Raw genomic sequence first — 23,495 nt, 5'->3', positions numbered from 1 at the left:
GTAAAATCTACCTCAAATCTAGGAGCATTAATTTCACATTAGTATTAATTCTAGCTGGTCATGACCACTATTTGTGAGGGCGTTCAAGAAGTGTTGTGCACAATCACCCTGAGATGAGAACAGAATAAATATTAACCATCCAATGTTATAGAGAAAGAAGATGATATTCTAGGAAATTGAATGTCAGCTGAGTTACTTTGCGTAGAGTCTGATGTCATTATAGCTGGAACTTGAACGCCTATCTTCTGGCATCAAGACCAATATGGCTTCCACTACATTACACTGTGTCTCAGCAGCTCAGTCAGCAGACGTACCTAGTGAGTGCCTTCATTTTGTAAATCCAACCATGTGTGCATAAATTATAAACGTTGGCTAAGATGTTTGGCTGCTTTTATTTAGAGAGGTGTGCTAAAGAGAAGGGGAAAACAGTAATGCTAATCAAAAGCAACACATAATCAATAGATCAATAGTAACAGTAATATTTCCAGGGAATTCTGGGTTTACATAACCACATAGAAGTGTAAGGCAAAATTCAATGCATTTGAAGGATTATTTGCACAAAATGCTTTGAGCAAATTACTGCGCTTAGGTTGGGCATTGTATATGGCTCATTCACTTTAAAATCTCCATAGATCTGTGAGGGCAATCCATTCACACCTTCCCATCCTATGCAATCTTTGTCTAGAGCCTCCCCAAAACCCCATAGAAAGAATGCACCCATCACGCTGGGTCCATTTCTCTAGATATCCTGACGTTCTCTGGCTAGCAACAGCACATATTGACTGATATTCAGTTAGGCTTTTTCCTCGCTAAGTGGGCTGTCCATCTATTTTGGTTGTCATACACTTATGCAATGATATTCATCAATTGATAAGCATTTATTCTGCACCTACTATATCTCAGGCTCCCTGCGAGGTAATTTTTTTAAAAAACTAAGCCTTCCCAGAGCTTAATTTTTCCTAGGAAAGCAATGTGCACACATACACATCAATATCCACTTTATTTTTTTCTCCTCTCTCACTGTAATTTTGGCAGTATAAGGAGCTACACCAGTAAGGAATCAGTTCTGTTTCTGAAAGTTATAGTAGCCTGAGGCATTGAAAGCTTTCCCGAGTTGCTCAGTTGTTTATTACTCAGACAGTATTTGTCAGGAACAGAATTTGAAGCCAGTGGTTTCCAAAGTCAATGGAGGTCCTCATACCATTCATAAGGTATCAAAAATCAAACATATAAAGAAATATATAAATAGACATATAGGCATGTTTTATAAAATATGAATTGCAGAATCATAATTCTGAAAAGTAGGAAGAACTTCTAAGATGAAGTAGTTTAATTATAATTGAATAATAATCCTGAGGCGAATTTAGATTTGATGTAAGGATAGCAAGTAGAATTGTTCAAAAAGGGAAATTGACTGCTGAAGAAAATGTGTTCTCTGTCTTTATGGGTCTTAAACGAACCCATTGGGTTAAATTAGGCAGAAACTGCTTTTTTTTATGTATAAGTTAACGCTGATGCCCTCTATGGTCCCTCCCAAATATAAAATTAGTGAATTTTGCGTCTCTCTCTACAAAATCCTCCATAAGTGATCAGTAGATCAATCACTGAAGAACATCAGTACAGGAATATTTCCTGGCTCCTCTGCAAAACCATTTCCCATTTAGATTCCTAAAATCATGAGGAACATGTTTCCTACACATGCTTAAGTGTTAGCCCCTGGTGATTTTCATCCATCACTCCTTGTTCTACCCACTAAAATACAGATTTCTCTTTCATTGGAAAAAGAAAACAAAAAGATATTTCCATGCGGACTTAACAACTTTTCAAGTACTTTAAGAAAGCTTTCAAATCTGCCCTAATCATTTCCTTCACTACATTAAACCTCCTTGATGTCTTGGGGTAATTTGGGATGCCTGTCAGCATCGTAGTTGTCCTCTATCCAGAAGCTCTTTGGATTATAAATAGCTTTATGTTACTGCCTCCATTTGATTGGGAGCTTCTTGATGGCAGGAACCATGTTTTTTTCCTTTGTTTCCCAATCCTTAACGCCATAGTTAACTTTTTAGTTAACTATGTTAACTATGTTTTTAGTTACATTTAGTAACATTTAGTAACTGCTCAATCAATGCTTATTAATTCACTCTCTATCAAATGTCTCTTTCCTAAAACGCAACTTTAGATGTAGCGAGCCCATGGCAGAGTCCAGTGGAGCAGTACCCTTTTGAACTTCAAACACTGTTCTGTTTTAATGTAATCTAATAATATGGTAGCTTTTGAGGTTCCCACAAAATACCGTGAACTCATATTGGGTTTCATATTACTAAATCTCCCCAATCCTTGTCATATCACTTATTGTCTACCCATCATCTTTTTCCTTTCTTGCAATTTCACAGTTGATACCTAGTCTCAAAGCCTAGGAATTTTCATATATCCCTGTAATTTTATGTCTTATTAAAATTGGTACCACCGTAGCCCTTTGAGCTCCTTTAAAACCCTGTGTCATCATGAATACATCATCCGTTTCTCCCCATTTTGTGCCATCCGTAAATTTGATAAGTTTGCCATAGATGCCCTCATCTGAGACACTGATAAAATTGCTAGGTAGAATTGGGACAATAACAGATATTTTGGAAATTCTACTGAAAACTTTCTTCAAAATAACACACTCATTCATGACTCATCTTTGTAGTCACTCGAGTCTTTTAACCAATTCCAAATCAAGAAAAAAAAAGGAAGAAAGAAGCATTTATTGAGACTATAGACCAGGTAGTATCTTAAGCACTTTAGAAATATTGTTTTATTTGTTAACCTTGCTAATACTTATATACAAAATTTTGTTTATTCAATATCCTATCTGCTTGCTGAAATTCCACCCATTCTCCAAGTCTCAAATCAAATATTACCATCTTCCTGAACATAATACTCTCGACAACTAATTATTTGTCATGCATTGAAGCGAGTGCACATCCATTCAGCACCTGTCCACTGATCCTGAGTGATCCTCATTTTAATTCTTTAGTGCTTAGAAATTAGAGAGACAAAAGCAAAACAGTGAATCAGCTTTCAAGGTGAGATATGCCTCAAGGAGAAGGGATCAGAAGGAAGGGAGAAATGTGGGAGCTAGAATGTCAAAACTAATAAACATGACCCTGAGCTTGGGCCTTTGCCTAAGCTACAGGGTCATTTTTATCATTTTATGATTTTATTTATATCAGTTTATCAGTTTATTATTAGGTTCTTATTAAGTCCGTACTTGACAATTCTTTAGCTCAGTGGCTTTAGTTCAAATCTTTGAGGGAGTTTACACCTTTGAAGGAATACTTTAAAGAAGCAAATTCATTGGTTGTAAGTAGTTCCCACAAGCCCCTGGGATTACCCACAAGCCCATTCTCTGGAAGGATAAAAAGAGGAACATTGAGTCTGAGGAGTCATTCTGGATTGGTTCAAGGAGAAGATGTCCCGTCTAGTATAACAAAACATGTTATCCAACCACCAACACAAAACCATCCCCTTGGGATCCGCAAGTCCAGCAATCCCACACTTTTGGAGGGGAAGAAGAGGATTCGAGATTCTACCTTTGCTCTGGCTGGAGGCTCCAGAAGCCTCCCAAGAAACCTGCTCACAGAGGAAAAGATTATACAGAAAAGGAACCTCCTCCCAGAGAAGGATTACAATTGAGAGACGACAGAACTTTACAAGTTTATTTATACAATTGCTTTCAACAAGCTCCCAGGCTTCTCCATGGGTTATCCCACTGAAATCTGTTTAATCTCTAATCATAAATAAACAAGCTAGGGGTAATGGATGTGATACAGGGGAAACAACACTGGCTTTAAGGTCAAAAGGCCTATGATCAAATCTGTCTCTGAAACTTAACTATTGTATGACCCGAGGCAAATCACCTAAAGCCATCAAGCCTCAGTTTTCATATCTGAGAAATGAGAATATTAGACTAGATAGCCTCTGATTCCCCATCTAGTGCTAAATCTATAAATGGTTGATCTAGGGTGGGAAAGATCATTGGAAACCATTTAGCCCAAACCTTGTCACACTTGAGGAAAATATGCCCCAAATATATTAAATGATTTGACCAGAGTCACACAGATTGTAATGATCCAAGGTGAGAATTTATAATCCAATTATCTATATGCCCTAAACAAGGATTATCTCCATATACCCCCAAAGAACAGGCATTTTGTATTAAAGAATCACTTCTCCCCATAAGATATATCCTTATATAATATTAGCAACTAGGACAGACTAAAGTGAATATAATCAACTTCAGAGAAAAGAAAAATAAAGTCTAAGAGTCAGCAGGTTTATTCAAGGCGCACCTTGTATTGTGGAGAGACATGATAATTGCTATCCTTGAAAAGAGAAAGTGGGGGAATGATAATACACCGCGGGTGCCAGCATGGTTTTGGCTTCATGCACAACTATTCAAAGGATGAGAAGGCAGCCTGATGTAGCACAGTAAGGATGCCAGACTTTAAAGGTCAGCCACAGTTACCTGCAATAAGTAAAACTAACGCACGCGGCTTGTGGGGGCCAAATGAAAGGACTAAATGGGAAGGGAAGAGAGAACTCTCTATTGGGCAACAGGGAGCTCTGCCATCCTCACAACAAAACGCCACTGACAAGGAGTGTTCTGGCCTTTCCGTCAACAGCAGTGACTTGAAGAAAAAAAAAAAAGAAAAAGAAAAAAAAGTCATCTTTCTCTTCCCATTATTGTATTTGGTTCTTATACCCAAAGCATTTTTGAATTCATGAAAAGATAAATGTCTGACTTGCATTTTGAGATGGTTTTTCCAATGCATTCTATTACTTTCTTCTGTCCTTTACTTATCTATATAACTATCAAATTGATACACCTAAATAGTCTTATTTTAAGGGCTCAGATGCGGCAATATCCAGGCACTCAGCCAATATTAGAAATCGACCACCAGAGGAAAGGTGATTTCCTGGTCTCGAGCCCAAAGGAGTTTGAATGTGGAGCCTAAATAGCAACCAAGATGAGAATTTATAAGTCTTGAACGATCCGATAACCAGTTGAGTGGAAGGACAAGATTTAACTGGCATTTTGGAATGTAGTTTTATTGAGAATAAAGCACTGCCCTGGGTTGAAAAATCAAAGACTTGATGTATTCTGGTTACATTTCTATTTTTGCTCCTGATAGTTTATTGTAGCTGGAAAACCGGGTTTATGGGTAAGGTTTATCACGTTAAATCTGTGTGATTAGTTTCAGATTGCTTCTCACCCAGATGATATAAAACATTTTTAGCAAAAGCCTAACTCAGTGGCTTTGTATGAACATACAGACTTTTCTTGCTTTACTTATCCGTCCCTGCAGACAAAGTTTTCATATTTATAAAGGGTACTTTCCCCGAGATTTGCATTGGGACCCACTTTTCCCCTATTTTCTTACCCATCAAGAAAGTCAGCTTTTACTCCTGCTCTATGTCTAAAGAGTTGAATTATCTTCTTAAAATATTTGAATATCACAATAACCTATTATTTCGTGGATATGGAGATGCTTGGGGTGAACAGTTGGATGGGATATAGACCTTATACTTTCATATTAACTGACTTACCTGTCAAGACAGAATGCCCTGGGCAGTTTTTAATCCAAAACTGAGTCCACCATTTGGACTTTCATCTAGCTCCTCCTTTTCTAGAGTGCTTTTGAGATATAGAGGATCATAGAGAATATGGAGGCCAACATCATGTCATAAATAAGGAAACAGAGGTACAGATAGCACAGTAACTTGTCTCTAAGGGCTCTAAGAAGTATCTGATGAGGGATGTTAAGCCAAAGCTTCCTGACTTCAAGATCAGTGATCTACTCACTGATTCCTATTGCCTTCAGTTCTGTAGAAAGGAATGCTGAGGTCTAGGGTGGACCAAATGATCTTTGAGGTCACTTTCATCTTTAAAATCCCCAAATAAAATCTGATTGGGCAGGTGCTTTCCAGGAAATGACTGAAAGGCAATCACTTTGACTGATATAGATGGGAGCTCTACGCCTCATGGCATAGTGGTGTGCTAAAATCCAGCCAATGATAGTAAAGTTTAGTGTAAGCTGAAACTGGCAAAGAAAATGGAGGAAAACAAAATGGTTTTGTGTTGGTGGTTGGATAACATGCTTTGGTATACTAGAGAGAAAAAAGCAAGAATCAGAGAAGGAACTGGACCACTGCTGACAGTGGATTTGATGGAATCAAGCAAATGTATAGTGTCCACTCTGTGCCAGCCACTGTGCCAAGCATTCTTTCCCTTGGCAAATCCAAATAAAGTTTTGTCTAGATGATTAGACAGAAAAATACCTTAACCAGTTATTTGACCATGTCTCCAAGGCTATCCTTGTGGTTGAGATAGATAAATGAGGTCTAAAATGAGGACAGAAAATGAATCTTTGGAATTAGTGAGTCATGACCCATTAATGATATGACAATGACTAGTTCCTGATGTTAGTGCCATTTTTCCATCTTAGAAGAGTAGCTAGTAGGCTTATCTGTTTTGCAGATGACACAAAAATGGGAGGGATGGAGAGAGAGAGAGAGAGAGAGAGAGAGAGAGAGAGAGAGAGAGAGAGAGAGAGAGGAGAGAGAGAGAGGAGAGAGAGAAGAGAGAGAGAGGAGGGAGAGAGAGAGAGAGAGAGAGAGAGAGAGAGAGAGAGAGAGAGAGAGAGAGAGTGAGTTACAATATTATATGAATTCAAATAAGATCTTAGTAAAGAATATTGGGCTGACTATAATAAGAAAAAATTGACAAAGGATTAACATAGTCATGCATTAGTTGAAAAAAATTAACATTTCAGGGCAAGTTGGGCAGTACATAAAGAATCATGAAAAATACCTGGAAATTTGGAGGGCTAAAAGTTTAGTATGAGTTAACAATGTGTTTTTTTTCCCCAATAGAAGCACTTTACACTCTATTAAAAAAAAAAAAAAAGATAGAGAGCAGAACTGGAGAGACTACTACTATTAAATTTTACTGTATCCCAATCTGATAATATCTGGACTTTGGGGTTCAGTTCTGGAAGTTTCATTTTATAAGAAGATAATTAATAAGTTAGAGACTGTTAGTCAAGATCAACATGTTGAAAGACCCCAATATTCAGCCAAGCTTGAAAAAGACAAGACATATGTCTTGAAAAAGATGACATTTCTCCCCAAGGTTTAAATGCTTATCATCTTGTCAGGGGACAGCCTATCAGAAATCCATGAAGAGTAGAAGAAGCAGAAGATGGGATGTTTTCACCTCTCCTAAGAGATGCTTGTTCTGCTGTGGGTCTTGCCCTTCTTGAGCAGCCATTCCACATAATGTCCACAGCACGGTAAACAAGTTCCTCAGACAATCCAAAAAATACCTGTTCTATCTTAGTAAAATTCCTCGGAAATGATTCCCAGGTCTTCTTGATTCATGTCACTCTTTGTTGACTGATTCAATTGTCATGTGAGTTGTCATCTTTCAAAAGTAAGTTTCATCAATTACTTTACATGGGATGGAATAATTCTCCAGGCTGGCCAGTTCTTACTCTGACCCTATACACTGCCCTTTGTGATCCAGGCATTCTTCCCAAACAACACTCTCTCTCTCTCCTCCTTGCCTTTTATAGTCTCTGTCCTTCCATGATTGGAACTCTTGCTCTCCTCACTAGCCCTTCTTAGAATTCCTGGCTTTCTTCCAGTTCCATCTGAAGCACATCTTCTGGAGGAGTTCTTCCTCTGGGGGAACAGATCCTAAGGTGTTCTCCTCTGAGACGTAGTATTCTGTATGATCACAAGTATTTTCTGTTTGCCTTTTGTATCCCTTCCTGCTGTAGGAGATCCTTGAGATTGGGACTGTTTCATATTTTGTCTTTTTATTCCTTTTGCTTAGTTTTGTGATTTAAATATATTGATATATTTAGTTGAAACAAACTAAAAGTAGCAGGTGAAAATATCAAATAAATATAATGATTGAATAAATGGCTAAATAGATACATAAAAGAATCATTTAAATTTTAACATCAGGAAAAATATTTTAAAAATTAGAAATGTCCCAATGTCCCAATAAGCTGTTTTAGTAAAAATCTTTAAAGACTAGATACATAATCAAGTCTTTAATAAATATTTCCCATGTAGCAAGCATTGTGCTAAGGGGATGACCACTTGTAGGTGATATCATACAGAAGGATCTCTGTTTCAGTACAAAATGGACAAGATAATAGCCTTGAGTCCATTTCAATTCTGAAATGTAATTCTGTCTTGTGTTATTTGCCTCTTACAACTCTGGCTACGCAGTCTCATTATGGTAAACTATCATGAGTCTCTGTAGTACCACTGATCAAACTGTGTAAAAAAAAAATCCAAGGTACCTAAGGACTTTGTATTGAACTATAAATTACATATTTAAAGCAAATGTGCTTGCCTTTGTTTTCATGACCCTGGAAGTACTAAATATAAAGGAAAGAAAATAACCAGTGTGAATATTTTTCATTATTTCAGATGCTTGAGCTTCTCTCTAGGTAGATTCCTCTCATTGATGCAGATAGCTTTATTCTATGTAGTTTGCTTCCTGCTTGCTGATTTCCATGAGTCCTTGTCCCCAAAGAAACTCAGCACCGAGCCTTTAGTGATAACACAAGTAGTTAACTGTAAAGTTCTTGAATTGAACCAAAGGTCTGAGCCAGAGAACCATCAAGTCAACCTGAGTTCTCACCTTGTAATTGTTCAGACAATCTGAGTTCTCACCTTGTCACTGTCCAGACAACCTGAGTTCTCACCTTGTAATCCTAACAGTTAACCAATTGTCTTTTGGGGTGACCAATTGCACCATGTTGGCAGGAATGTGCTTCGTAGGACCAAACAGCCTGGCACTCATTGGCCAGATCTTTAAGAACCAAGAATGACTTCCAGACAATCACAATTCACTGGAAGAAAATGTTAGTAATAGTCAGTGAATCATAATCTTCAACAATTTTCAGAAGATGAAATTAAAGGCATTTATAATTACACGGAAAAATGCTCTAAATTACTATTGATTACAGAAATGTAAATTAAAATAAGTCTAAAGTACAACTTCACACCTCTCAGATTGGCTAAGATGATAGGGAAGGAAAATGATCAGTGTTGGAGGGGATGTGGGAAAATTGGAACACTAGTACATTGTTGGTGGAGTTGTGAACTGATCCATCCATTCTGGAGAGCAATTTTGAACTATGCCCAAAGGGCTATCAAACTGTACATCCCCTTTGACCCAGCAGGGCCATTAGTGGGTCTGTATCCCAAGAGAATTTTGAAGAAGGGAAAAGGACCCACATGTGCAAAAATGTTTGTAGCAGCTTTGTTTATGATAGCAAAGAATTGGACGCTCATCAATTGGGGAATGGCTGAACATGTTGCCGTACATGAAAGTAATGGAATATTATTGTTCTATAAAAATAATGAACAAGCTTATTATAGAAAGGCCTGGGAAGATTTATACTAAGTGATGCTTAGAGAAATGAGCAGAATCAGGAATACATTGTATACAGTAATGGAAGGAATGTGCAATGATCAACTATGAAAGGCTTGGTTTTTCTTAGTGACTAAGTGATCCAAAGTAATTCCAATAGACTTTGGATAGAAAATAACATCTTCTATCAGAGAGAGAACTAAGGAGACTTACTGTAAATGAACACATGCTATGTTCACATATTTTTCTGTGTTTTTTTTTATCTCTCCCATGTTTTTCCCATTTGCTCTGATTTTTCTCTCCCAACATAAATCACAATGTATATTAAAAATAAACTAAAAAAAAATAATCTTCATCTGAATATCTTTAATGTCCCCTTTTTAAGCATTAAAATGCTTGCAACAAGATAGCCTATGTAATTTTTTTTTCTTTTTGCCAAATGTCTAATTTTATTCTTTTTTTTTTTTTATTATATATATATATTTTATAATATTATCCCTTGTATTCATTTTTCCAATTTACCCCCCCTCCCTCTATTCCCTCCCCCCGACGACAGGCAATACCATACATTTTACATGTGTTACAATATAGTCTAGGTACAATACATGTGTGCGAATATCACTTTCTTTTTGCACAATAAACATTAGAATCCGAAGGTACATGCAACCTGGGCAGACAGATATTAGTGCTAACAATTTTCATTCCCCTCCCAGTGTTTCTTCTCTGGGTGCAGTTACCTCTGTCCATCATTGATCAACTGGAAGTGAGTTGGATCTTCTTTATGTTGAAGATTTCCACTTCCATCAGAATACATCCTCATACAGTATTGTTGTTGAAGTGTACAGTGATCTTCTGGTTCTGCTCATTTCACTCAGCATCAGTTGATTTAAGTCTCTCCAGGCCTCTCTGTATTCCTCCTGCTGGTCATTTCTTACCGAGCAATAATATTCCATAACCTTCATATACCACAATTTACCCAACCATTCTCCAACTGATGGACATCCATTCATCCTCCAGTTTCTAGCTACAACAAAAAGAGCTGCCACAAACATTTTGGCACATATATGTCTCTTTCTGCTCTTTAGTATTTCTTTGGGATATAATCCCAGTAGTAGCGCTGCTGGGTCAAAGGGTATGCACAGTTTGATAACTTTTTGGGCATAATTCCAGATTGCTCTCCAGAATGGCTGGATTCTTTCACAACTCCACCAGCAATGTATTAGTGTCCCAGTTTCCCCACATCCCCTCCAACATTTGTCATTATTTGTTCCTGTCATCTTAGCCAATCTGACAGGTGTGTAGTGGTATCTCAGAGTGGTCTTAATTTGCATTTCTCTGATCAGTAGTGATTTGGAACACTCTTTCATGTGAGTGGATATAGTTTCAATTTCTTCCTCTGAGAATTGTCTGTTCATATCCTTTGACCATTTATCAATTGGAGAATGGTTCGGTTTCTTATAAATTAGGGTCAGTTCTCTATATATTTTGGAAATGAGACCTTTGTCAGAACCTTTGTTTTTAAAAATATTTTCCCAATTTGTTACTTCCCTTCTAATCTTGTTTGCATTAGTATTATTTGTACAGAAACTTTTTAGTTTGATGTAATCAAAATCTTCTATTTTGTGATCAATAATGATCTCTAGTTCTCCTCTGGTCATAAATTCCTTCCTCCTCCACAAGTCTGAGAGGTAGATTATCCTCTGTTCCTCTAATCTATTTATTATCTCCCTCTTTATGCCTAAATCATGGACCCATTTTGATCTTATCTTGGTATATGGTGTTAAGTGTGGATCCATATCTAATTTCTGCCATACTAATTTCCAGTTTTCCCAACAGTTTTTTCCGAATAATGAATTTTTATCCCTAATGTTGGAATCTTTGGGTTTGTCAAAGATTAGATTGCTATAGATGTACCCTTTTTTGTCCTTTGTATCTAATCTGTTCCACTGATCTACCGGTCTATTTCGTAGCCAATACCAAATGGTTTTGGTGACTGCTGCTATATAATATAGCTTTAGATCAGGTACACTTAGACCACCTTCCTCTGAGTTTTTTTTCATTAGTTCCCTTGCAATTCTTGACCTTTTATTCTTCCATATGAATTTTGTTGTTATTTTTTCTAGGTCATTAAAATAGTTTCTTGGGAGTCTGATTGGTATAGCACTAAATAAATAGATTAGTTTGGGGAGTATTGTCATCTTTATTATATTCGCTCGGCCTATCCAAGAGCACTGAATGTCTTTCCAATTATTTAAATCTGATTTTATTTTTGTGGCAAGTGTTTTGTAATTTTTCTCATATAATTCCTGACTTTTCTTTGGTAGATGGATTCCCAAATATTTTATACTCTCAACATTTGTTTGGAATGGAATTTCTCTTTGTATCTCTTGCTGTTGCATTTTGTTAGTGATATATAAAAATGCCGAGGATTTATGTGGATTTATTTTGTATCCTGCCACTTTGCTGAAATTTTGAATTATTTCTAGTAGCTTTTTAGCAGAGTCTTTGGGGTTCTCTAAGTATACCATCATGTCATCTGCAAAAAGTGATAGTTTGATTTCCTCATTTCCTACTCTAATTCCTTGAATCTCTTTATCGGCTCTTATTGCCGAGGCTAGCGTTTCTAGTACTATATTGAATAGTAATGGTGATAGTGGGCAACCTTGTTTCACTCCTGATCTTACTGGGAAAGGTTGCAGTTTATTTCTATTGCATATTATGCTTACTGACGGTCTTAAATATATACTCCTGATTATTCTAAGGAATAATCCATTTATTCCTATACTCTCAAGAGTTTTTAGTAGGAATGGATGTTGGATTTTGTCAAATGCTTTTTCTGCATCTATTGAGATGATCATATGGTTCTTATTAATTTGATTATTAATATGGTCAATTATATTAATAGTTTTCCTAATATTAAACCAGCCCTGCATTCCTGGAATAAATCCTACTTGATCATAGTGTATTATCTTGGAGATGATTTTCTGAAGTCTTTTTGCTAATATCTTATTTAAGATTTTAGCATCAATATTCATTAAGGAGATTGGTCTATAATTTTCTTTCTCAGTTTTTGATCTACCAGGTTTAGGTATCAGTACCATGTCTGTGTCATAAAAGGAGTTTGGTAGGACTCCTTCATCCCCTATTTTTTCAAATAATTTATATAACATTGGGGCTAATTGTTCTTTAAATGTTTGGTAGAATTCACATGTGAATCCATCTGGCCCTGGGGATTTTTTCCTGGGGAGTTGATTAATAGCTTGTTCTATTTCTTTTTCTGAAATGGGACTATTTAAGCAATTTATCTCCTCCTCTGTTAATCTAGGGAGCCTATATTTTTGGAGAAAGTCATCCATTTCACTTAAGTTATCAAATTTATTGGCATAAAGTTGGGCAAAGTAACTCCTTATTATTTCTCTAATTTCCTCTTCATTGGTGGAAAGATCCCCCTTTTCATTTGTAAGACTATCAATTTGATTTTCCTCTTTCTTTTTTTTGATCAAATTTACCAAAGGTTTATCTATTTTATTGGCTTTTTCATAAAACCAACTCTTGGTTTTATTTATTAATTCAATAGTTTTTTTACTTTCAATTTTATTGATTTCTCCTTTTAATTTTTGTATTTCGAGTTTAATTTTTGGTTGGGGGTTTATAATTTGGTCTTTTTCTAGCCTTTTAAGTTGTAAGCCCAATTCGTTAATCTTCTCTTTCTCAATTTTCTTCAAATAAGCCTCTAAAGATATAAAATTTCCCCTTATTACTGCTTTAGCTGCATCCCAAAGATTTTGATATGATGTCTCATCATTATCATTATCTTGGGTGAAATTGTTAATTGTTTCTATAATTTGCTCTTTCACCCAGTCATTCTTTAAGATGAGATTATTCAGTTTCCAATTACTTTTTGGTCTATTTACCCCTAACTTTTTACTGAATGTAGCTTTTATTGCATTGTGATCTGAGAAGAAGGCATTTATTATTTCTGCCTTCCTACATTTAATTTTGAGATCTTTATGTCCTAATATATGGTCAATTTTTGTATAGGATCCATGAACTGCTGAGAAGAAAGTATATTCCTTCCTATTGCCATTCAGTTTTCTCCAAAGGTCTATCATACCTAGTTTGCCTATGTAATTTTAAAAATGAGAGTTTATTAGTGTCAAGTATGTCAGTGATGATAGAAATCATGAGCTGGAATTGTTTCAAATTAACCTTTGTGTATCACTGTGCTTAACACTGTGTTTGGAATATAGCAGGTGCTTAATAAATGCTTATCAATCTATAACAGAACTACTATAAAGAGGCTAATAAAATTTTAAAAATATAATTCTAAAAGAACTGAGCATTTTTTGGTGGTCACCTAAATTCCTCATCAGTGTCTACTTGGATATATCTTGACATGGATGGCCACTGCTAGGCTTTATTTATCCCATGTTGATTGAGAGCCATCTCCGGTAATCCTTATCTCTATCTGGCCACTGGACCCAAGTGGCTCTGAAGGAGAAAGCTGGTGACTTTGCACAACCCTGTCTCACTTAAATCCATTTCTCTTGCATGTCATAGCATGACTGTCCTGATGTCATGGTTCTCTTCGAAAATGAAGAGAAAACAAGAACAACAAAAATATTGTGATGCCTGAGAATTGACCTTGGAACCTGGAAGGCTTGGTGGATTATTAAAGCTAAGCCCAATGTGTAACATGTAGTAAGCATTGATCATTGGCTTAACTGATCTCAGGCTAACTATAGTGCTGCCTCTGAAATATGATTGCAGCATCTTGGTTAATTCACTTAATCTCTCAGTTTCACAAACAATTCTCTAAAAATATAAGTTGCAAAGGAAATCTGAACTGGCACCATGGAAAGTAGTTTCCTCAACCTGGAAGTCCCAATCCCAGTGAAATCACAGGTCCATCCCCTTTTCCTATCCCTTAAATGATTGGCTCATTGAGCCATATGGAAACCCTGGCAACTATATGTCACAAAACTGATTTCTCCTATTTTAGGGAACAAGGTCATAAGGATAATCAAGGTTAAGTGATGTGATTAGCTAGGATCATACAGTGTAAAGGGTTTGAATCAGACAAGGGAGCACTTAAAACTAATTACCTATTGGCTATGAGACAATGACTCTATTAGCATATGTTTGGAAAAATGACTCTTCTCACCATTGGTGTTGGCTTAATGTTTACGGGTAAGATAATCACAGACAAGGATTGGAGAGTGGGGTGAGAAAAGGGAGACTTCACTTGGTGGCAGAAGGGTGGAGGAGAAAGGTGGAGATTCTGGACTCCAGAATCCAGAAAAGATCTTTTGCAAAGCTCCTGGCAGTTTGCCTGCTTCTTTTACATCTCCCCCTAAAGACTTTTACTTATCCTGACTCTGGCTAATCCTGTGACCTCCAGGGAGCTAGTTTGTACTTAACAATACAGCTAATAAATGAAAATCTTTCTAAATTTTGTTCCATGATTCTTCCTCATACAGTACACTTTCTCTCTTGTAGAACATCTCTTTGAGGATTCTCCATGAAGATTTCAAAGACATGACTAAATTCTTCCTGTCTCCATGTGACACATCAGGCTGTCTTTGATTACAATCCTCCCAAATATATTTAATCCAAAATGGATCAAATATCTTTTTTGAACGAATCAATTAAATTGAAAATTAGATATGATATATATGTCAAGGTCCAGGCTAGCTCCTCTGAAGGGCTCAAAATAAGTCCTAGTCAGGAAAAGCAAAAATCTTTGCCCCATGTTGGGCGCCAAAATGTAAAGTTCCTGTTCGTCTCTAAGTTATAATCCTTCTCTGGGAGGAGGTTTCTTTTCTGTATAATATTTTCTCTGTGAGCAGGTTTCTTGGGAGCTCTGAATCTCCTCCAGCTCTTGTCCTTCCCCAATCCAGGCTGCTTGTCCAGGCCCAATGTTGTTCTCTTCCATCCTCCCAGAGAACGGGCATATGAGAACTCAGGGGCTTGTGGGAACCCCTTCAACCAATGAACCTGCTCCCCCCAAAGGCTATGCAAATCCCTTTCCAGAACTCCTTTTTTAAAGGTGTAAACTCCTTTAAATGTAAGGTGTAAAGGTGTAAGGTGTAAAGGTATAAACTCCTTTTCAGAAGTCCAAAGGTGCAAACTCCCAAAGGTGTGAACTCTGGTTTATACAACCTGAGTTCTCACCTTGTAATCCTAACAAATTATCTATCTATCTATCTATCTATCTATCTATCTATCTATCTATATTTATATCTGGTTATAATGCTTTAAAAAATGGATAAAAACAGATGATACCATCCAGGTAACATTTTTGGATTTTCTAAAAGAATTAGAACTACCTCTTTGACCTATGTATAAAAATAGGCTTCAGTGAAGTTGTGTGCCAGGCACGTGACAGAGCAGTCTTATGATAGAGGGCTCCTATCGGAGAGTTACGTTGGAATCAAGCCTGTGAGGAAGAATTCGTTTATTCTGCCTCCCACAGCAACCCCAATATCATTTATCATTGGAAAGTCTGGAAAAGTAACAGATAATACATTCTGCTAAAACTAGAGAAAATGAACCAGCAGGAGACAGCACAACCCAGAACAAAGGACAAACAGATAAGGAAAGACAGTCACTCAGGCAGATAGGCATTTCTGCAGTGTCTGATGTCTTTCCTAATAGAAGAATGTCAGCTCTGAACTCAAAAAAGAACTTTTAGGCCGATGTGAAGGAGTTGTCCAAAATATCCACATGGTCGTCCATATATTTTATGTTTATCTCATTAACATCAGACTCCTTAAGTCCATTCTTCCCACGAACCTGAGTTTATTTATGAGGGAATGTACATCAGGCTTTTCAGAGAAGAATTTTTATTGATTGGTCTTACTATACCATGTAAGTAAATACCTTTGTTAAAAAGCAATTGAGGTTATTGACTAGTTGTCAAATGGGAGTGCATCAATGGGGGCTTATGAGCAACTGTCTCAGAAACTAATCTCCTAAGGATGATTCCCAGGTGCCCAGAAAGAATCAAGGCCAACTTCCCTCTGAGAACATGGGCCAAGTGGGTTTGGGCAGTTAGTGCCAAAGAGTTCCTGAATATGCAGAATTATATATGAGTCCCTTGTTAAAACCTACACCTGTTGAAAGCAAGGACTGTTCATGTGTGCCTAAGACATAACAGATGCTTGTTAAAAAGTTGCTTGGATTCTTGATCTTGTCCCACCAAGAGCTGATCCTAGAATCCCATGCAAACAATGAAGTGTGAATGGGGATGACTGAGTTATGAGTAGGGATATTTGTTTAAAGGGGCACTGCCTGGGCAGGGGTGGGACATTCTGGGCTGTCTGCACACACTCTCCTGATAACTGCTTGGTCTGTGGTCTGGATCTAACAGAAGCTCATCTGGGAGTTTGTTCTTTTTTTTTTTTTTCCTTGTCCCTTGGGAACCTGAAGCTAAGTATTTCAGTCAAATGTGGAAAATGTCCTTTTTTCGTTCCTTTTAGAATAGAAATGCATCACCTCATTTACAAAAATCACTCAGAGAGCATTGGAGAGGAACTAATAGATTCAATTCAATTCAATCAGCATTTCATTAAGCACTTCCTATGGGCAGGCCTTGTACCAAGTGCTGGGGAGAAGATTGCAGAAGATATTATCTATGTTTGCAAGAAGCTTACAGTCTAGCCGGTCTGCATTTAGACTCCTTCAAAGTTGGAGGCTTCTATCTCCCTGGTCCTCCCCAATCTCTTCAAGCTGGTTACCTGCCTTAAGCAATTCTCAATTCCTCCAATAAAACATCTCTCTCTCTCTCTCTCTCTCTCTCTCTCTCTCTCTCTCTCTCTCTCTCTCTCTCTCTCTCTCTCTCTCTCTCTCTCTCTCTCCTCTCTGAATTGTGCTTCATTCCTTCAATTCCACCTCTTCATTTCTCTTACTTCATTGAGTAGTCAACTCAAAGCCGATCTTCTTCAGGAAGACTTTTTTTCCCCTTTCCCTCTCTGCCAATGGCTTCCCCTTCCAGATTTTCTCCTACATGCTCTGTATTTTTTTTCTGGATCTGTTTTTTTTAATGCTTATGAGCTTCATGAGCTTCTTGAGATCTGGTATTGTTTGTATTTGTCATTTTTTCCCAATATCTAGCACAGTGCCTATTTATGCCAGGCACGAAATAAATGTTGAGTGACTTGAAATAGAGAAACACCCATCTGAAGGGTCAATACTCTAGCATTTCAAAGTTTCACAGGCTTTTACTGTAGTGAGTCCCTCCATAGATAGGTCCAAACCTATTTTCTATTTCTGTTTCCTTCATTCACTTATCATCGACAGCATGCATCCTAATACTGAGTTTCGGGGAAAGACTTAGTCCTCAGCCCTCTCACTGTATCTTCTCACGTGGCAATCTCACCAACTTCCATGAGTTCAATGATCATCTTTTTTATGCCCATGATTCCTAGATCTATATTTCTCACCCTAGTTTTTCTTCTAAGCGACAATCTTAAGGAGATGGAGAGTGAGCCTGGGACCAAGGCCAGAGCTGATACAGTTTTCTACATTTTAAATAGGTTTTCTTAGTAGGGATGACTCTGCCTCCTTTCCATGGGTGATATATCAGTCCTGGAGATATAGCCCAATAGAGGCCAGATTTAGCAAAGAGGTCTTCAATAAGGCTACATAAGAGTTGGTTCTGAAGTCTAAGAAGGGACTCCCAGCAGAGGCAGAGTAAGAACAACTGCCCTGGAACACCTCTGGAGCTGCGTTGCAAGGACCCCTGTACCTTGCTTACCACTTTACTGCTGGTAATCAGTGATGCTGGTTCCCTGCTGGTCTGCTGCCTGTAGCATGAACCCTAGCATCCTGTGCCTCGCTCAAAGGACATCCCATCATAAACCCCACAATCCATCAGTCTATCTTTATCTCCTCCTTGGAAAGCACAGAACCAAAGTTCTTGGTATCCACCTGTAGCAGCCTTTGCTTCTTACAGTATATTTCTTGTCACTTATTTCTCATGTTCTGAAACCCAGAAAAAATACTCTAAAAAAAAAAAGAAATTGAGCTGGAGCTGGACACATCCCCAAATAGCCCAAGTTACTTCCTAACTGTATGACTTTAGGCATGATGCCTTATATCTGTGGAACTGAGTTCCCTCTTCCATAAAAGAAGAGGATTAGACAAAATTATCACTAATGTCCCTTTCTAGTGCTGAATTCTATGATCCCTCTCTTAGTCCACATTTCTCCTCCCTCTCCCAGTGAACATTTTTTTAAGCCTAACCTTTGTGGGGGGGGAGAAAGATATGGATTACCTCATGTACATGTAAGTCATTGAGTTATACAACTCCAATGAAAAGAACATTAAACACTACTTTCTTCCATGGACATTTTCCCTAGTGACATTAAAAGCTTGTCTTGACTTGATGGCTACACAATTCTTGTTGTATATTAATAAAAATAGAGATTTAAGGTTTTGAGATTCAACCTAGAGGAAAATAATATGAGGGTCATAAATACAAATACCTTGGTTTTCTCGTGAAAGACATTTGCCTGTTAAGAAACTGATTGGCATTCTGAAGTCAGTGTTTAAATTTAAGTTGTAGACCAAAAGCACCTTCATAATACTGTGTGTGTTTTTACATATATGTGTGTGTGTATATATAAATATATATATATATATATATGCATATATATATATATATATATATATATATATATAATCAAGTTAAAATGGATAACAGATTGAGAACTTATGGTGTATAAAGTCACATACTGGTGAGAAAACACAGGACTTGTTATGAGAATATAATCATTGAAAGATCAATGCTCTCATCAAAAAGGATGATTTCAGGGCACATGAAAAACAGTTCAGAAAAGAAAATGCTTTTGGAATGAACAGACTTCACTTCTCCAAACCTTAGAAAAAACCTGATAACATATCAGTGTCTCTAGATGTGTTGAATGTAATTGAAAGTGATTTATCTCCAAACAGACTCCATGGATTAGCTGAGTCAAGACCGGAATTAAAAGATATGGATGATATTTGTATAATCCCAATTAAATTAAATATCACAACAAAGATGCTAGAAATTCCAGAAAAAATTAAACTTATTGATCTATATGGTATACAATGAAATGATGGATTTTCCCACTTTGCAAAATTTTATCATCCATGTTGTGAAAGAATCCAACCATTCTGGAAGCAATCTGGAATTATGCCCAAAAAGTTATCAAAATGTGCATACCCTTTGACCCAGCAGTGCTACTCCTGGGCTTATATCACAAGGAAATACTAAAGAAGGGAAAGGGACCTGTATGTGCCAAAATGTTTGTGGCAGCCCTTTTTGTAGTGGCCAGAAACTGGAAGATGAATGGATGCCCATCAGTTGGAGAATGGTTGGGTAAATTATGGCATATGAATGTTATGGAATATTATTGTTCTGTAAGAAATGACCAGCAGGAGGAATACAGAGAAGCCTGGAGAGACTTACATCAACTGATGCTGAGTGAAATGAGCAGAACCAGAAGATCACTGTACACTTCAACAACAATACTGTATGAGGATGTATTCTGATGGAAGTGGATATCTTCAACATAGAGAAGAGCTAATCCAATTCCAATTGATCAATGATGGACAGAATCAGCTACACCCAGAAAAGGAACACTGGGAAATGAGTGTAAACTGTGAGCATTTTATTTTTGTTTTTCTCCCCAGGTTATTTTAAAGCTTCCGAATACAATTCTTCTTTTGCAACAATAACAACAACAAAATTCGGTTCTGCACATATATATTGTACCTAGGATATACTATAAGATATTTAATATGTATGGGAATGCCTGCCATCTAGGGGAGGGGGTGAAGGGAAGGAGGGGAAAAATTCGCAACAGAAGGGAGTACAAGGGATAATGCTGTAAAAAATTACCCATGCCTATGTACTGTCAAAAATAATGTTATAATTATAAAATTAATAAAAAAATTATCATCCATTAGGATTTTAAAAACACATGGCCATTCCGCTTTAATTATGTGCTAGAAGCTAAATTCTCGTGCTACAACTACAAACAGCAAAATATCCCTGAGAATTCAGGATGCAAAACAAAACAAAATCCTGTTGTGAAGCTTTAGCATCATTACAGAAAGAATTATTGCTCATGCTGCTCAGACATAACATCAATCCATAAAAAGTTAAAACAATGGTTTTCGTAACTGTCACAGTACTGAAGTTATAATTTCCAAGTTAGATAGAATGAAAAGCTCTCAAAATATAAGGTTCTATTGGAGAAAATTGAAGCCATCTGGAAGAGGATGAACATTGTGGTATCATTGTAATCCTGCCTGAACAGAAAAGTTACCTAAAGATGCATTAGGGCATCGACAGGAGATAACCTTGAATTCTAGTATCCTTATCCAATTATGAAATGAAATAATTTTAGTCAATTTTATGCAATAAAAATATACCATCATAGTCAGAACTAATCCTTAACTTGCTTCCATGTGAACCCCATTGAGAAAGAGAGAAACAGAGATTGAGTCGAGCAGTGATAAAGGTGATGATGATGATTATGAAGATAGAGAATAGTATTTCATGAAACCTGAACTTTATCAAATAAATGATGAGAAGAATAAGAACAACAACAATGATGCTAACATGTAAATAGTGCCTTAAAATTTCCAAAGACTTTATGAGATTATTTCTTTTAAGCATCACAAGTGACCCTGAAAAGATATATGTTATTATAAAAATATCCATTTTACAGATTAGAAAACTAAGGCTCAGATAAATTGATTAGCTTAACTAGGGTCACACACCCATTAATTGTCTGCTGGAATATTTGATCCTTGATCCACCATTCTTTCTTCTTTCTGTCTTGAATTTGCAATAAAATATAAAGTATAAGATGAGCATTTTTAAGACTAAAGCTTTCTTCAACTCCAGATATCTTCCACATCCAGACTTGGTTTGATGGGAATCTTTTCTTTATAACATCCCATCTCTTAAGCAAAGAAAGGATCTTTAAAGCACACTTGTCATAGAATGTTGGACTCACATTCACCAAAAAACTGATCATTACCTGCTGGCACAAAAACAATGCTCTCCGCTCATGGGAGCAAGAGTATGAGATATGGTGGGAGCCTGGATTCATGAAGTCTGTCTATTAAATTCACCAGTATTTTCTCTCCTTTCCCCCAAGTATCTCTTTCTGATTCCTTATTTTCTCCAGTCTGCTACTGACTGATATTATTTTTATTCTCTTTAAAAGTTCAGTAAAGCCTTTGGCTCTTCGCGAGCGAGTGCAATGTCAAGCTGCAGAATAAATAATATAGAGAGCCAGCTTTGCTATATTTCCACTGGATCTGTGCAAGAGACATTTGCAATTTTAATAAAAATGTAGGAGGGGAGAGTAAAAAAGAAGGAAGTAATTGGAACAAGGCAAGCTGAGGAAAGAAATGTGCTAAAAGTGTCAGGAATTCTGATGAAACAAAAATGTGTTGTAAAATTTCAAACACTGTATACTTTTTGCTCGAAGAAATGTTAGTATCAGTAGTAGCAGCAGCAGCAGCATTAATAGTAGTAGTAGTAGCAGTAGTAGTACTAGTAGTAGTAGTAGCAGCAGCAGTAGTAGTAGAAGTAGTAGTAGTAGTAGTAGTAGTAGTAGTAGTAGTTATTGTTGTAGCCCAATGTGTTTGAATAGTGTTCACTGTCTAAATAAATATTGGTTCAATACTAGTTATCTGTAGCATTGTCCTGTTGAAGAGAAAACCAAAAAGGTATAATAAGATAGGCTCCCTGCTGCCCTTGGAGCCTGAACAAATCCATCATCATTTTCAGCTAAAGCATTATTTTTTCCCCTTTTTCAAAGGGCAGAAGCCTTTTCAAAGCAAGTGAGTATTAAAATGAAGATTCAGCTGCCCTTTAAATCCAGATTCAACCTCCAAAGCCATAAAATCAATGCCCTAATGCAGTGTAGTCTATGAATCAGCTGTGTGTTTCAATGTTAAATGAACATAAAGGGAAGATTCAATTGCACACATTAATGCGGAGGAGTTATAGATGTTAGTTATATCTGCTAGCACAAGAGTAGTCCTTTTCAGTACAAATGTGATGTATCGTTGGGAAGGGACAGACATAAAAATCTGCTTCTTTTCTTCTCAAATCAGCAGTTCTTGAATAGTAGATCTATTCCTACTAACTAGTTGGGCAGTTATGATAAACAACTAATTGTTTGTTAGTGGTGATAAGTAAAAAGTTAATCATTTAAAAATCTCGTTTCTTTCACTTCTTGGACTTAAAACTCCATATGAAAGAATGGTGAATGAAAAGATTTTGTCAGGTGAAAACATTGACCAAATCAAGATTTTCCCTGATATGAAATATGAATCATACCATATTCATATTCAGTGTTAAAATGCAATGGAATCCTAAAAGGAAACAACAATAAAAAATAAAACTTTAACTAATGAGGAGAGTAAATAGTTTCTGTGTTTCCATATTGCCCCAGATTATTAAAAGTTTTTATAACTAGAATGGGGATTTCACTGGTGCAGGGTTCTGCTGGTGGGGAATTCACTGATGATGATGATTAATAACATTTTATGAAATTTACAGTCTAAAAAAAGAGCACTGACAATTTGAGTGGTAATTCCACAGAGCTACATTCTCTCCCTTGATGATCACCCCCTATTTCTCAGTCCTATGTGTCCAAACAACCTGAGTTCTCACCTTGTAATCCTAACACTATGGATTTTAGCATTTTTCCTATATTCTCCCTTTTCTCCATGGACCTGCCATGTCTCTATTCTTGGCCCTTATCATTCATGCCTTCTCTATCTTAATAGCCATTGGGTTAGCCTCCCTGACTCATCCCTTGTAAAGTTCTTGAATTGTGAGGGTCAGGTCGTCTGCTCAATTATAATCCTCTGGGAGGAGATCTGTAAAATCTTTGTAAAATCTGTAAAAATGTGGAGAGACCCAGAAAGTGGTGAATGGAAGGGACCAGATAGGTTAACTGCTTGGGAGAGAGGGTTTGCTTGTATTTTAACAGATAGAAGGAAAACAGATGAAGAAGGAAACAGATAGGTGGCAACAAGC

The 23,495-nt window shown here is 36.9% G+C and overlaps 1 protein-coding gene across 1 annotated transcript in view; it reads left to right on the top strand.

The window, feature by feature from the left end:
• The window catches only part of NEGR1 (neuronal growth regulator 1), a 1,167,619-nt gene that overhangs the window by 742,223 nt on the left and 401,901 nt on the right, over nucleotides 1-23,495 (top strand). The window lies entirely within an intron of this gene.

Source organism: Sminthopsis crassicaudata, chromosome 4, assembly GCF_048593235.1.
Source record: "Sminthopsis crassicaudata isolate SCR6 chromosome 4, ASM4859323v1, whole genome shotgun sequence".
In the NCBI taxonomy this organism is placed as follows: Eukaryota; Metazoa; Chordata; class Mammalia; order Dasyuromorphia; family Dasyuridae; genus Sminthopsis; species Sminthopsis crassicaudata.
Note: the sequence above shows the minus strand (reverse complement) of the source record. Positions and strands in the feature narration are given on the sequence as shown.